Source organism: Adiantum capillus-veneris, chromosome 23 (genome assembly GCF_014529385.1).
Source record: "Adiantum capillus-veneris isolate H3 chromosome 23, ASM1452938v2, whole genome shotgun sequence".
Lineage (NCBI taxonomy): Eukaryota > Viridiplantae > Streptophyta > Polypodiopsida > Polypodiales > Pteridaceae > Adiantum > Adiantum capillus-veneris.
In genome coordinates, this window is record NC_140953.1 from 103,236,171 (window position 1) to 103,250,684 (window position 14,514).

At 38.9% G+C, this 14,514-nt stretch overlaps 1 pseudogene; it reads right to left on the minus strand.

Annotated features, from left to right (window-relative positions):
- The window catches only part of LOC147428267 (uncharacterized), a 56,298-nt pseudogene extending 42,329 nt beyond the window's left edge, over positions 1-13,969 (minus strand).
- Positions 13,970-14,514: the final 545 nt, after the last annotated feature.

Here is a 14,514-nt window from a genome sequence, read left to right on the forward strand (position 1 = left end):
TTTTCTCGTCCATGGTCACTTTGTGATGTAACTCCTTCTTTCTCCTTACCTTTCCCTCGGCCACACTTAATGCCATTTGCTTCCATGTCAACCTCTCTTGAATTTGTCACCTCTACCATATGCACATTTGGGTCTGGCAAAGGTGGAGGTGGTCTTGCTCCATTTGGCCTTTGTATAAGCCGTGGTTGCTGACTAGTTCCTTCACCTGCATTCATCACTGGGTAATTCAAGTTAGGTCTCCCTGGCTCTCCACGGGGACAAGGACAATTATATATCCCATGTCCAGACTCTCCGCAATCCCAACATTGCAAGACTCTCCTAGTTCGTGGCTCTCTCTCTTCTGACTTCTTTGCTTGTCCCTTTGGACCTACAACTTGTGCAAGGTGAATTGACAGGCTGCTTAAAGATTCATTTAACTTCTCAATCACTTCAGTCGTTACCTCAGGAAGCTCCCTAGATGTTGATGCTTGTGACTTACCTTTGGGTCTAAGACCTTCTATTGGAACCTCTCCCCTTAAGCACTTGAGTTTCCTATACTTCTCAGCAGCCCTAGTTTCCGCTGCATCAAAAGTAGCAGGTGCACCCGCCTCAACTTTTACCTTAAGGTCAGGAAAGAGTCCAGCTATGAACCTCTCGTTCTTTAAAAATTCTACACCATCACCAGGGTTAGCAACATTTCGTATCCATAGAGCCCAAAGACGTAGAAACTCTTGCTTGTACAAGTAGTAGTCATCTAAGTCTTTTTGCTTATGAGAAACAATGTCTTGCCATAGTTTTTGAGTGTTTTGGGGATCAAAGAAGTATCTCTTAAAACGATTCAAAACTTCTGTGTAATTCCCCTTAACTTCCTCAGGCAAAGAGTCAAACCAAGTGCTAGCATCTTTCCTAAGGACCACCTCAAACATTTCTACATGTTCTTGATCAGTTACTATCCTCTTGATACGGCAAGACATCTTGAAATTCGCTAGAAATAATTCAGCATCCTCTCCAGGCTCTCCAAAGAAAAGAGGATATCCAGACATTTGGCGTTGGCTCTCCATTGAATTGATTTCAAAGTGACGCGTTTTTTGTTTTTTCTTTCTTTAAAAGATTTACACAATAATATTTTCTAAATTGCAATCTATTCTACAACAAAATAAAAATATTCACATCAAATGACCTATGATAATCAATAAGAGGTAGAATGACAGGGTTTTGTGACGCGAGAATTTCTCCTACTCTTTGGGCACCAAACATGAATACCATACGTTGTTGAAAATGGATTTTTCTACTAATTGCAATGTTTACTCTAATTTGTGGAGTGAAATGAAAGGGAAAAACCTGTATTCCTGGGCCATTATCCATGGTCTATGCATGACCTAATTCTTAAAACAAAAAAAAAATATAGACGTCCAAACTAAGGTCGTACCTAATGAGAGGCAAAATAAAAGGATTTACTGATGCGTTTATCTCTACCAACCTAAGAGGACCTAAAATTCTACGAATTACTCGCTGAAATTGCAACTTAGTACTAACAATTATATGTACCTTTTGCCTTGCAATGGGAATGAAGGAATCATACAAATTCTCGTGATTCATGCAAGCTACTTGATTATGCTAAAGGTTGAGCCTTCACAAAACATACACAAGCCTCTCCTCGGATGGGGGCACCAATTTCAAGCGGTTCAGGGCGGGCAACAAGAAGAGCAACCTCTAGACACCCTTCAAGGCTCCCATGCTGCTCAATGGGGCTGGGACACAACACAACACAAACCAAAACAACAAACCCCCAGCCAAATCCCAACTACACAAGGGGCACCACCTAGTTTAAGAGCGAACTAGGACGCAAAAGAGGAGAATCGTTAGAGCGACCCACAAACAAGCAAGGAATTTACACTAACCCTAACACCAATGGAACACTCTCACACACTAAAACACGAGAGAGAGAGAGAGGTGGTGCTCGGGCTGCTTTGAAGTGTATCGTTAATGATCAAGCAAACATAAATATATATATGTAAGAAAGAGAGAGAAGGGGGAAGGAGGTGCTTGTTGCACTAATGCCTTCTTACAAATCTGTCATGACCAATCAAAGTGAGATTAGTATTTGTTCAACATAGCCTGAGTAAATTACACCACAACACATCACAAGAAAAAAGCCACCCCAATCACTGTCTTAAGGCCAGGGGAGTCCTCTCCACCCTGTCGCCCTCTTACAACATGTGGGATTTATGGCTAAATTGATAACAATACCCGGAGACAAGCTATCAAGAACTTTAACTAAAACACCAAGACACTTACACATCATTATTGTCCATGACTTCACGTTGGAAGGGAGACAAGGTATCCATGCTTAGTCCAAATTCACCCTCCTTGATTCAACAAATGTTGGGCTTACACTAGTAGGAGAAATGATAGATTTCCTATTCTCAATTTAATGATCACTCTCTCTTACAATGGCATAGAGTTCCCTTGCTAATCACCCCTAATACAACACATACATATGCCTAATGCCAATGAGATTCCACTCAAGAGCTCCTTCTCAAGAGGTTGACCTTGGCTTCTCAAGCTATAGCATAGTGCTCTTTCTTCTCCCCCCTTTTTGTGCTAGCTACACCCTCCTTTATAGCAATTTTGAAGGCTAGGGTTACTCCTCTAACCATGGTTGGGTTAGATTTTCAGCAATTTACCTAATTTCTTTTTCTTGAAATTATCAAGAAGTTGGTGGGGAAAGAGAGAGGAGAGAAATGGAGGTGATAGGACTTTTCATAGTGGGTTAGTGTTAGTAGAGTTAGTATTAATTTACAAATGGAATTGGATATTTACAATGGGAGTATCCATGTAGGATACAAATAAGGAAGAAAAACTCTTAAGAGGTAAGAAAAGGTGGATTTCTTACAAGGTTGATGCTCCAAGTGTCTTGAGTAGGGCCAATTTGGACGCTTGTTGACGGTCCACTAGCTTTGACGGTACATTTTTTCTCCACTCTTGACCTTCCTTGAGAGACAAGGTAATTGAAGCTGAGTAATCAACCACCATGATGCTGTCTTCTAAGAGAAGAGGCTGAATTTTGTGGTTTTTTTGATAGATATGGGTAATTTGGAGGAGGAAAAATGAGACTAGGTGGTCAATTTTGGAATGGAATTGTGTGTGGGAGGTATGAGTTCACCATGGTTTCTCTTATTCTTCAACGTTGAGGAGAAGGTGAGTAGGGTGCAGAGAGGAGTGGTGAGAGAGGTGGGGATGATGAGTGGAGAAGTGTGTGTGAAAGAGGAAAATGATAAAGTGGAAGAGAGAGTGTGGCTGCATAGCATGGGAAAACTGGGGTCCACTAATAAATCATAGCTCACAACTCATAGCTCAAAAAAATATGAAAAAATTTGAGGCAAAAGTTCAGCCCACGAGCTACAACTTTTGTTTGTATCACCCTTTCAAATTCAGAGAGCAAGTGAACTTTAAAAATTCATCAAAACCGACCATTTTTTTCCAGTGCACAAGGTCCTTTTGGGGTCCTTCTTTGGATGATTCTTTTGAATACCTCCAAGAGTGAGCCCTTTATAGTGTATGTATGCATGCCACCTACCCTTGACCTTATTTGGTAGTTCTATAATTGAAGATATTTTTGAGATCATGATATAAGTGAATAGTACAACTAAGAAATGCAAATATTGAGGGGTCTAAAAAATATGTACATGTCAAATATAAATAATATAAGTGGAAAAAATATAAAGGGGTCAAAAAAAATCTCTCTCATTATGAGGCTACCATAAAAAGATAAATATTTTTGGTGTTCTAATTTTTTAGAAAAAAAACAAAATAGATGTAGGAAGGGAAAAATCACAATAGTGAAAAAATATACGCATAAATAAAACTAGTTTTTTTGGATTTTTGTTGGGGTGGAGTTACACCAAATATAAGAGAAGCTTACATGAAAATATTTCTATATGGAATAAAGAGTATGAAAAATGGTAAGAAAAATTGTGGTAATGGTGAGGCAATGTACAGAGCATAAATAACACACACCTAGGTAGAAATATTTAAATAAATACCAAAATAATTATGAAAAAAACTTTTATTTAGGCCCTATATACAAAGAAATATTTACATACGCATGGGCCATAATATACTTATATTTTTTATTTTTTTGGCTCAACTAGCCCAATGACTAGCTAATTGAGGGTTTTTTTATTTCAGTAAGGAGATATGGAAAAAGTCCCCTAACTCACACGCACCTATATACAGTGAAAGGGTGAGGGTAACCACAGTGTTTGAGTGATTTGATAGGGTGAGATAACTCACTATGGCAATTACAGAGAGCCAAAAAAACGGCTATCACTAGGCAATTGGGTTGTAAAACAAAAGGAGTTTTGAAGGCAACGACAGCAAGGGCTTATATAAATAAGGTGAAAGCTGAGAACAATCTTCTAAGCCTGGATAGAAAGCAACCCTAAGGTACTTAAGTAACTATTGATTGTCTATGTTATAGTCCTTAAAACAATATCGGATGGCTTTCTTGCTCCCATGTCTCACATTGGTCTTTAGGTAAGACAAGTGGTGACCTTGAAAGTATGGTCTCGTATCTCGATCAAGTGAAGAGACATGAAGCTTAAATATCACTACTATGTATCTAGTGTTAAACTCCATCAAGACAAAGATACTAGAGTGCCAAATTGCAGTCTAGTTTAAGTGAAAATCCATTTGAGCTAAGGTAAAACTTATAGTGCCTCATTTTTCTAGGATTCTACCCCATCAAGGAAGTTAGAATCTAGCACAAACCAATTAAGACTCTTTTGGAGCCTAGATAGGACAATTCCTAGAACTTAAGAGACTTATTATTGAGTTAGAGTTTAGTTTAGATAAGCAAAAGATCTTCAAACCAGCACTTGACTTTCTTACTATTCAATATTCAAAGTCCTTTGAGGCTAACAAATTACATACCTACTTGTAACCTAACTAATGAGTAATTATATAGATCTAAGCAAGTATATATAATGAGTCTTCAAAATAAAAAACCAAGGGAAGAGAGTAGTAAGGTCCACTACTTGCCCAAGCTCAGCTCTAGACAACATAGAAAGATGCTAGTTCTACTAATTGTCTAATTATAGGCATGGAGAAATGATAGAAGGTTGACCACTTGTCCAACCTATCATCTCTAGTAAGATGGGAGGTTTGGCCTTAAGATTCACCATGTAACCAACCTATACATCATTGTATTATGAAGAGTAGAAAAGCAAAGCTCCACCACTTGTCCAAGCTAGTTCTAAAATCCACATGGAGATAAGCACGCTCCACCATTTGTCAAATCTCTCTTCCATTAAAACATGAAAAAACTCAGCTATGTTGTACAAGGGGGACTTTTTTCCAAGGTCCACCACTTGTCCAAGCTAGGATCCATTAAAACATGGAAATAAAAAAAGCTCCACCACTCGTCCAACCTTTAGAGTTGCAAAGTGTATGGGTTGTCTAAACTAGGTATGGGAAAATAATTGAAGGTCCACCACTTGAAACATGGAGCGAAGCAAGCTCCACCATGTCTCCAATATGCTAGACTCCATTGAAACACCCTAAACCCATGATATTTTGTACATAGGGGATGTACATTCAAGATCCACCACTTGTCCAACCGTGTATCCCTAGTAGCTTGATAGCTTTGGTCTCAAGATTCACCAGTTGTCCACTCTATGTCATTGTATTAAAAAGGATTGGGTGTTAAGGTCCACCACTTGTCCAACCTATAAGGTTATATTTTAAATGTTTTTTTTTCTCACAACTTGAACTACCCATGATATGTTTTACATGGGACTTTTGTTTCAATGTCCGCCACTTGTCCAAGCTAACTCTATTGAAACATAGAGAGAACCAAAGATCCACCACTTGTCCAAGCTAAGCTATATTGAAACATGGAGAGAAGGATGCTCCACCATTTCTCCAAGATAGGCTTCATTGAAACATGGAGAGAAGAAAGCTCCACCATGTCTCCAAGCTAAGATCCATTTAAATGCCCTAAACCCATTTTATTTTGTACATGGGGGGTTTTATTTCAAGGCCCACCACTTGTCTAACCTATTATCCCTAGTAGCACGAGTGGTTTGGTCTCAAGATACACCACTTGTACACTCTATGTCATTATATTAGGAAGAACTATGTATTAAGGTCCACCACTTGTCCAACCTATAAGGTTATATCTTAAATGGTATCCTTTCTCACCACTTGAAATGCCCATGATATGTTTTACATGGGGGTTTCATTCCAAGGTCCACCACTTGTCCAAGCTAACTCTATTTAAACATAGAGAGAAGAAAAGGTCCACCACTTTTCCAAGCTAACTCTATTCAAACATAGAGAGAAGCAAAGGTTCACCACTTGTCAAAGCTAGGCTCCATTGAAGCATGGAGAGAAGTAACCTCCATCATTTTTCCAAGATAGGTGCCATTCAAACATGGAAAGAATCAATATCTACCATGTCTCCAAGATTCTAGGCTCCATTGAAACACCCTAAAACCATGATATTTTGTACATGGGGTGTTTACATTCAAGGTCTACCACTTCTCTAACATATTATACCTAGTAGCATGAGTGGTTTGGTCTTAAGATTCACCACTTATCCACTCTATGTCATTATATTAAGAATAACTGGGTGTTAAGGTCCACCACTTGTCCAACCTATAAGGGTATATCGTAAATGGTATCCTTCACCACTTGTCAAGGTCCATCACCACTTTTCCAACCTGTAAGGTTATATCTTGAATGATTATTTTCCTCATCACTTGTAATGTCCATGCTATGTTTTACAAAGGGGTTTTGTTCCAAGACCCACCACTCTATTGAAACATAGAGAGAAGCAAAGGTCCACCACTTGTCCAAGGTAGGCTCCATTGAAATATGGAGAGAAGGATGATCCACCATTTCTCCAAGATAGGTTCCATTGAAACATTGAGAGAAGCAATCTCCACCATGTCTCCAAGCTAGGCTCCATTGAAATACCCTAAACCCATAATTTTGTACATGAGGGGTTTACATTCAAAGTCCACCACTTGTCCAACCTATTATCCCTAGTAGCACGAGTGGTTTGGTCTCAAGATTCACCACTTGTACACTCTATGTCATTATATTAAGAAGAACTATGTGTTAAGGTCCACCACTTGTCCAACCTATAAGGTTATATTTTAAATGGTATCCTTTCTCACCACTTGAAATGCCCATGATATGTTTTACATGGGGGTTTCATTCCAAGGTCCACCACTTGTCCAAGCTAACTCTATTAAAACATATAGAGAAAGAAAGGTCCACCACTCTATTAAAACATATAGAGAAAGAAAGGTCCACCACTTGTCCAAGCTAGGCTCATTGAAACATGGAGAGAAGGAACCTCCACTATTTCTCCTAGATAGGCTCCATTGAAACATGGAGAGAAATAAGCTCCACCATGTCTCCAAGTTGCTAGGCTCCATTGAAATACCCAATACCCATAATATTTTTTACATGGGGGGTTTACATTCAAGGTTCACCACTTGTCCAACCTATTATCCCTAGTAGGTTTGGTCTCATGATTCACCACTTGTCCACTCTATGTCATTATATTAAGAGGAATTGGGTGTTAAGGTCCACCACTTGTCCAACCTATAATGTTATAGCTTGAATGGTATTTTTTCTCACCACTTGTAATGCCCATGACATGATTTACATGGGGGTTTTGTTCCAAGGTCCACCACTTGTCCAAGCTAAATCTATTGAAACATAGAGAGAAACAAAGGTCCACCACTTTTCCAAGCTAGACTGCATTGAAACATGGACCTTAATACCAAATTATTTCTAGTAGCATGAGTGATATTTTGTACATGGGGGGTTTAAATTCAAGGTCCACCACTTGTTGAACCTATTTCCCTAGTAGGTTTGGTTCCAAGTTCACCACTTATCCACTCTATGTCATTATATTAAGAATAATTGGGTGTTAAGGTCCACCACTTGTCCAACCTATAAGGTTATATATTAAATGGTATTTTTTCTCATCACTTGTAATGCCCATGATATCTTTTACATGGGGGTTTTGTTCCAAGGTCCACCACTTTTCCAAGATAACTCTATTCAAACATAGAGAGAAACAAAGGTCCACCACTTGTCCAAGCTAGGATCCATTGAAACATGGAGAGAATGATGCTCCACCATTTATCCAAGATAGGCTGCATTGAAACATGGAGAGAAGCAAGCTTTACCATGTTTCCAAGCTAGGCTCCATTGAAACACTCTAGGGGGTTTTATTTCAAGGCCCACCACTTGTTTAACCTATTATCCCTAGTAGCATGAGTGGTTTGGTTTCAAGATTCACCACTTGTACACTCTATGTCATTATATTGTGTTAAGGTCCACCACTTGTCCAACCTATAAGGTTATATCTTAAATGGTATCCTTTCTCGCCACTTGAAATGCCCATGATATGTTTTACATGGGAGTTTCATTCCAAGATCCACCACTTGTCCAAGCTAACCATATTTAAACATAGAGAGAAACAAAGGTCCACGACTTGTCCAAGCTAGGCTCCATTGAAACATGGAGAGAAGGAACCTCCACCATTTCTCATAGATAGGCTCCATTAAAACATGGACATAAGTAAGTTCCACCATGTCTCCTAGATGCTAGGCTCCATTGAAATACGCAAAACCCATGATATTTTGTACATGGGTGATTTACATTCAAGGTCAACCATTTGTCCACCCTATTATCCCTAGTAGGTTTGGTCTCACAATTCACCACTTTTCCACTCTATGTCATTATAATAAGAGGAATTGGGTGCTAAGGTCCACCACTTGTCAAGCCTATAAGGTTATACCTTGAATGGTATTTTTTCTCACCACTTGTAATGCCCATGACATGCTTTACATGGGGGTTTTGTTCCAAGGTTCACCACTTTTCCAAGCTAATTCTATTGAAACATAGAGAGAAACAAAGGTCCACCACTTTTCCAATCTAGGCTCCATTGAAACATGGACCTTAATACCAAATTATTCCTAGTAGCATGAGTGATATTTTGTACATGGGGGGTTTGCATTCAAGGTCCACCACTTGTCCAACCTACTTTTCCTAGTAGGTTTGGTTGCAAGATTCACCACTTGTCCACTCTATGTCATTATATTAATAATAATTGGGTGTTAAGGTCCACCACTTGTCCAACCTATAAGGTTATATATTGAATGGTATTTTTTCTCACCACTTGTAATGTCCATGATATGTTTTACATGGGGATTTTGTTCCAAGAACCACCACTTGTCCAAGCTAAATCTGTTCAAACATAGAGAGAAACAAACGTCCACCACTTGTCCAAGCTAGGCTCCATTGAAACATGGAGAGAATGATGCTCCACCATTTATCCAAGATAGACTCCATTGAAACATGGAGAGAAGTAAGCTCCACCATGTCTCGAAGATGCTAGACTCGATTGAAATACCTAAAACCCCTGATACTTTGTACATGGGGGGTTTACATTCAAGGTCCACCACTTGTCCAACCTATTATCCCTAGTAGCATGAGTGGTTTGGTCTCAGGATTCACCACTTGTCCACTCTATATCATTATATTAAAAAAATTGGGTTTCCATATCTAAATGGATCTTTTCTTGGATAAGTGGTAGACCTTGAGACCTAAATACCCATTCTACACTAGAGCATTGGTTAAGCCTTATGCACTTCAAGCATACCTTTAACAACAAGTAGTAGTTATTAGTTGACTTAAGTCTAGTTGAACTCCATGGTATTGAGACTAAGAGAGAGTGTAGAATAAAAAAGAGTGAGGATTTTAATTTGACTTTCTTTCTATTAATGAGTAGATCATAGATGGATTTTGGTATCTAATAAAACCTTAGGGTAGACAATGTAAAACTCATGTCTATTGTTGTGTTTGCATTAAGTGTTCTTGTTCTTTAATTTCAGAACCATTACAGAAAAATGGATTGGCTATATGCTGGCATAAATTGAAGAAAACTATTTAATTACCCATCCAACCTTCTCCAAGACCTTGTCCAAGGAATGAATCACCTCCTTATCACCTACCACTTGCTTTCAAGGACATAAAAAGAGTACTTATCTTGGATCTAGAGGGGTTACTTCTCAAGACAATTGAAATGAAACATGGAGATTCTATGCCATCTTGGGCTCAACACATGCGACTTGTGGAGGATAAAGATGAAGTTTATCATGTGGTGCGACCAGACGCACAAAGTTTTTTGGATTTTTGTGCTGAATACTTTGAGCTATGGATATGGAGTTGCTATAACTTAACAAGGGTGCAACGCATCACACAAAAATGTTTTCCTGAGCAGTATACCAAGTTCAAGGTGTTTATGAGTAACAAAAATTGCCAAATTCCAAATATCATGTTAGGATTTACAAGGGTTTATCACAAAAATTTGAGTGATATTTGGAAGATATTTGAGGATTTGGATGCAAAAAATACCTTAATTTTTTATGACACTCCATATAGGGTGATGTGGAACATGCCAGAGACATATCTTATATTTCCAAAGATGTGGAGGCAAACTTCCGAGCAACTTCAAAACTTCTTGCAAAGAACCATAATTCCATGGTTGGTAGGATGGTTGTATGCAAGAGATAACAGAGTCTATACATACAACACAATTGTAAATCAGTATAGTGATTCTGAGACAAATTATGTCCTTGGTGTGTACTTGTCAACACGAAAGCATTGAATAAATATGGCCATAAGATGCTTTTTTTATTCTAGTGTGTATCTTTCAACATTTGTATAATTTGATATAGTCTTTTTTATAAAAAAACAAAGGTGTGTCAATTTTATGAACACTTGAATGGAGTGCACCCTACTCTAAGGGGACTTCAATGTACTATTGGAGTGCATCCTATTGTAAGGGGACTCTGATGTATTGCTAGAGTGCACCCAAATTTTTGGGGACTCATTTTTTATTTGATTGGGACCTATGTTGGGTCATATAGTAAAAGAAATTCATTTTTTGTCAATTCATATCGAGGTTGCATTTATTTGTAACTATGAGATAATTGATGTTTGATGTCAAAATAAAACTTGTAAGTATGGATCAGAGAATTCATGGACTTTAAATATGTGAGAGGGATCTTTTTCTTGGGCACAAATGTTTTCTTGAAGAATTTTGTCATTACATACTTTATGTGAAAGAGTTTTAGAACCTAAAAGACTTTGAAAACAAAACTATGGAATCTAAGTGCATGTATTCTTGAATGGCTTGAAAGTTGATGTATACATGCATGGCGCCTTGATGAAGATTTAGATCTGACAAGATGCAAAGCTAGAATTCTTGGATGTTACCTTTGTCAATTTGGTAATAACATATTTAACTTTCTTTTATTATGGGTGAAAAATATATTATTATGTGCATTTGGAACCTAATTGCTTGACCTTCAAACCAAGATTCCTATGTTATTTTTTCATATACTTTTTTGTAATGAATTAAGATTGTGGATACAAGGTCCACCACTTGTTCAAGCTAGATCTAAGAAAGTATATATACTGAGTCTTCAAACTAGTAAACCAAGGGAAGAGAGAAGCAGGGTCCATCACTTGTCCAAGCTTATCTCTAGACAACATAGAGAGATGTTAGGTCTACTAATTGTCCAATATAGTCATGGAAAAATGATAGAAGGTTGATCCACTTGTCCAACCTATCATCTCTAGTAAAATGGGAGGTTTGGCCTTAAGATTCACCATGTAACCAACCTATACTTCATTGTATTATGAAGAGTAGAAAAGCAAAGCTCCACCACTTGTCTAAGGTAGTTCCAAAATCAACATGGAGAGAAGAAAGCTTCACCATTTGTCCAAGATAGGTTCCATTAAAACATGGAAAACCTCATATATGTTGTACATGGAAGCTTTTTTCCAAGGTCCACCACTTGTCCAAGCTAGGATCCATTAAAACATGGATAGAAACAAGGCTCCACAACTCGTCCAACCTTTATAGCTGCAAAGGGTACCGGTAGTCTAAACTAGGCATGGGAAAATAATAGAAGGTCCACCACTTATCCAATATATTATCTCTAATAGCATGGGAGGTTTGGTCTCAAGATTTAGGAATTGGCTAACCTGTATTTCATTGTATTATGATGAATTTGGTTTTAAAGTCAACTACTTATCTAAGCTATAAGTTTATATCTTGAATGGTATTCCTTCCCATCACTTAGAAAACCAATGATATGTTGTACATGGGGGGGTTTGTTACAAGGTCCACCACTTGTCCAAGCTAGTTTCATTGAAACATGGATGAAGACAAGCTCCACCATTTGTTAAATCTAGACTCCATTGAAATCTAGAAAATCCATTCTATGTTGTACATGGGGTTTTTGTTTTAAGGTCCAACACTTGTCCAAGCTAAGATCCATTGAAACATGGAGTAGAGAAACACTCCACCACTTGTCCAAGCTAGGAAACATTGATAGTAGTTGGCTTAGTTTGAAGATCCACCACGTGTCTAAGCTAACTCTATTGAAACATAGAGAGAAGCAAAGGTCCACCAATTGTTCAAGCTAGGCTCCATTGAAACATGGACAGAAGCAAGCTCCACCATTTCTCCAAGATAGGCTCCATTGAAACATGGAGAGAATCAAAGGTCCACCATTTCTCCAAGCCAAGCTCCATTTGTCCAACCTATAAGGTTATATCTTAAATGGTAATCTTTCTAATCACTTGGAATACCCATGATATGTTTTACATGGGGGTTTTGTTCCAAGATCACCACTTGTCCAAGCTAACTCTATTGAAACATAGAGAGAAGCAAAGGTCCACCACTTGTCCAAGCTAGTCTCCATTGAAACAAGGAGAGAAGCAAGCTCTATCATTTCTCCAAGATAGGCTAGCATGGATAAGTGCACCTTGAAACCAACCTTCCTATGAGGCAATAGAGCATATGCTACATATTTTATGTATGCCCCATGCCTCAAATTAAGAAGTTATAGATTAGAAGTGGACCTTGCTTGAATGTCACATGCAATAAATTAAGGAAAAATAGCCAAGTGGATTGTATTCCTCAATGGATCCTTGCTTTCACAAGTTGTGAACCTTGAGTCACTTTTACATTAACTTGGACAAGTGGTGGACCTAGAAACCAAGCTCTCCATGTTGAGATAAGTTGTAGGTAGGACAATAAAACATAGACAACGATAATGAATGCAATATACTCGTCTCCTAATAATCCAATTGATTGAAACCATGGTATTTTAGTTGTTTTCATTGTGTATTGTATGTGCATAAAGTGGAATGAGACCTTAAGAAAACTCAAATTTTTGACAAAATCTCTATATTTTGTACATGATATATTGAAATTTGTCCAACCTGGGAATTGGGATTTTCCCACTCTACCTAATATGGTCTTTTAAGCGTTAGGATTTCTGCATCCATCAAGGTAAGGAGGAATCTTTTCTGAATAGGGGTCATTGGTGTACACATATCCAACTCAATACCCACATAGCTTGTGCAGATCCACAGGGAGTTGGGTGGGTGTAATAGTGGCTGACTCATGAGGAGCAAGGACTCCATTGAGAAAGGGGAGCCCTGTATCAACCATCTTGGCCCGCTTAAGGAGCCGGCACGGGCACTTCTCTACTCATTTAAGAAGATGTTGGGAGCTCATTCTCCTTCATTTATGTTGTGTAAACACGGGCCCCATCCCCTTCACCTCCTCCTCTATCTTATTGAGCATCTCGTAAGCCCATTCGGGCCGGCTATCCCACCTTTGATTTTGATACTCATCCCACTGTTCGTTTGGAAGTAGGTAGGCCCAGGTATCCTTAAACCGATCAGCCAATAATGCCCCTATGCGAGCATTCAGTTCGAGGTCCAACTCAACTGCTCCTTTTATCTCTTTGCTCGCATGTTATTCTACTCGCTTCTCAAGGATCCTTAATAGGTCAATATCCTTTTCCTTTTCAAAAGGGGGGTTGCAAAGATAGCGAGCTTGAAAGAGGAGGGTCTCCTTTTGCATAGCCTAGTCACCCATCAGCTGCCCGTAAAGAGTGTTCCATCAGGTACCCTTAATACTAGGTGCTCCAACCTCAGTTACGTAGCCCTCTTCGGTGGGCCAAAGAGGACACAAGAACATGCCTAACCGAGCCAGGGGGGTTCTCTTATATACCTCACAGCCCTCTTCTTGGATGGTTATTCTCCCGTGGGAAAAATACTCCACACGGGCGCCTATTGAACACTAAACGCCCTTCATAGGTTTATCCTAGAGGGGAATCCCTCTCCCCCAATGATGAAGGCCACTTGAGGGAGTCCTTTCTTGTATAAAGGGACCGTCATCCCCAAGGTAGTTCCTAATTGCGCACACAACAAAGCGTCCGTCCACATCTTTAAGGCAAATTCCATGAGGGAGTGAACCCACCTCCATCCCTATAGATCCTGTGGGATGTGGAGCTCTTACTGTGCAATCTCCCACTAAATCTTCGTTGAGAACGCTCCGTTCTTTATCTGCTAGGAGACACTGTTTTCCTTTCTAGAAAAACAAGCGGCACCCATAGTTCATAAGGTCGCAGATCAACTCAA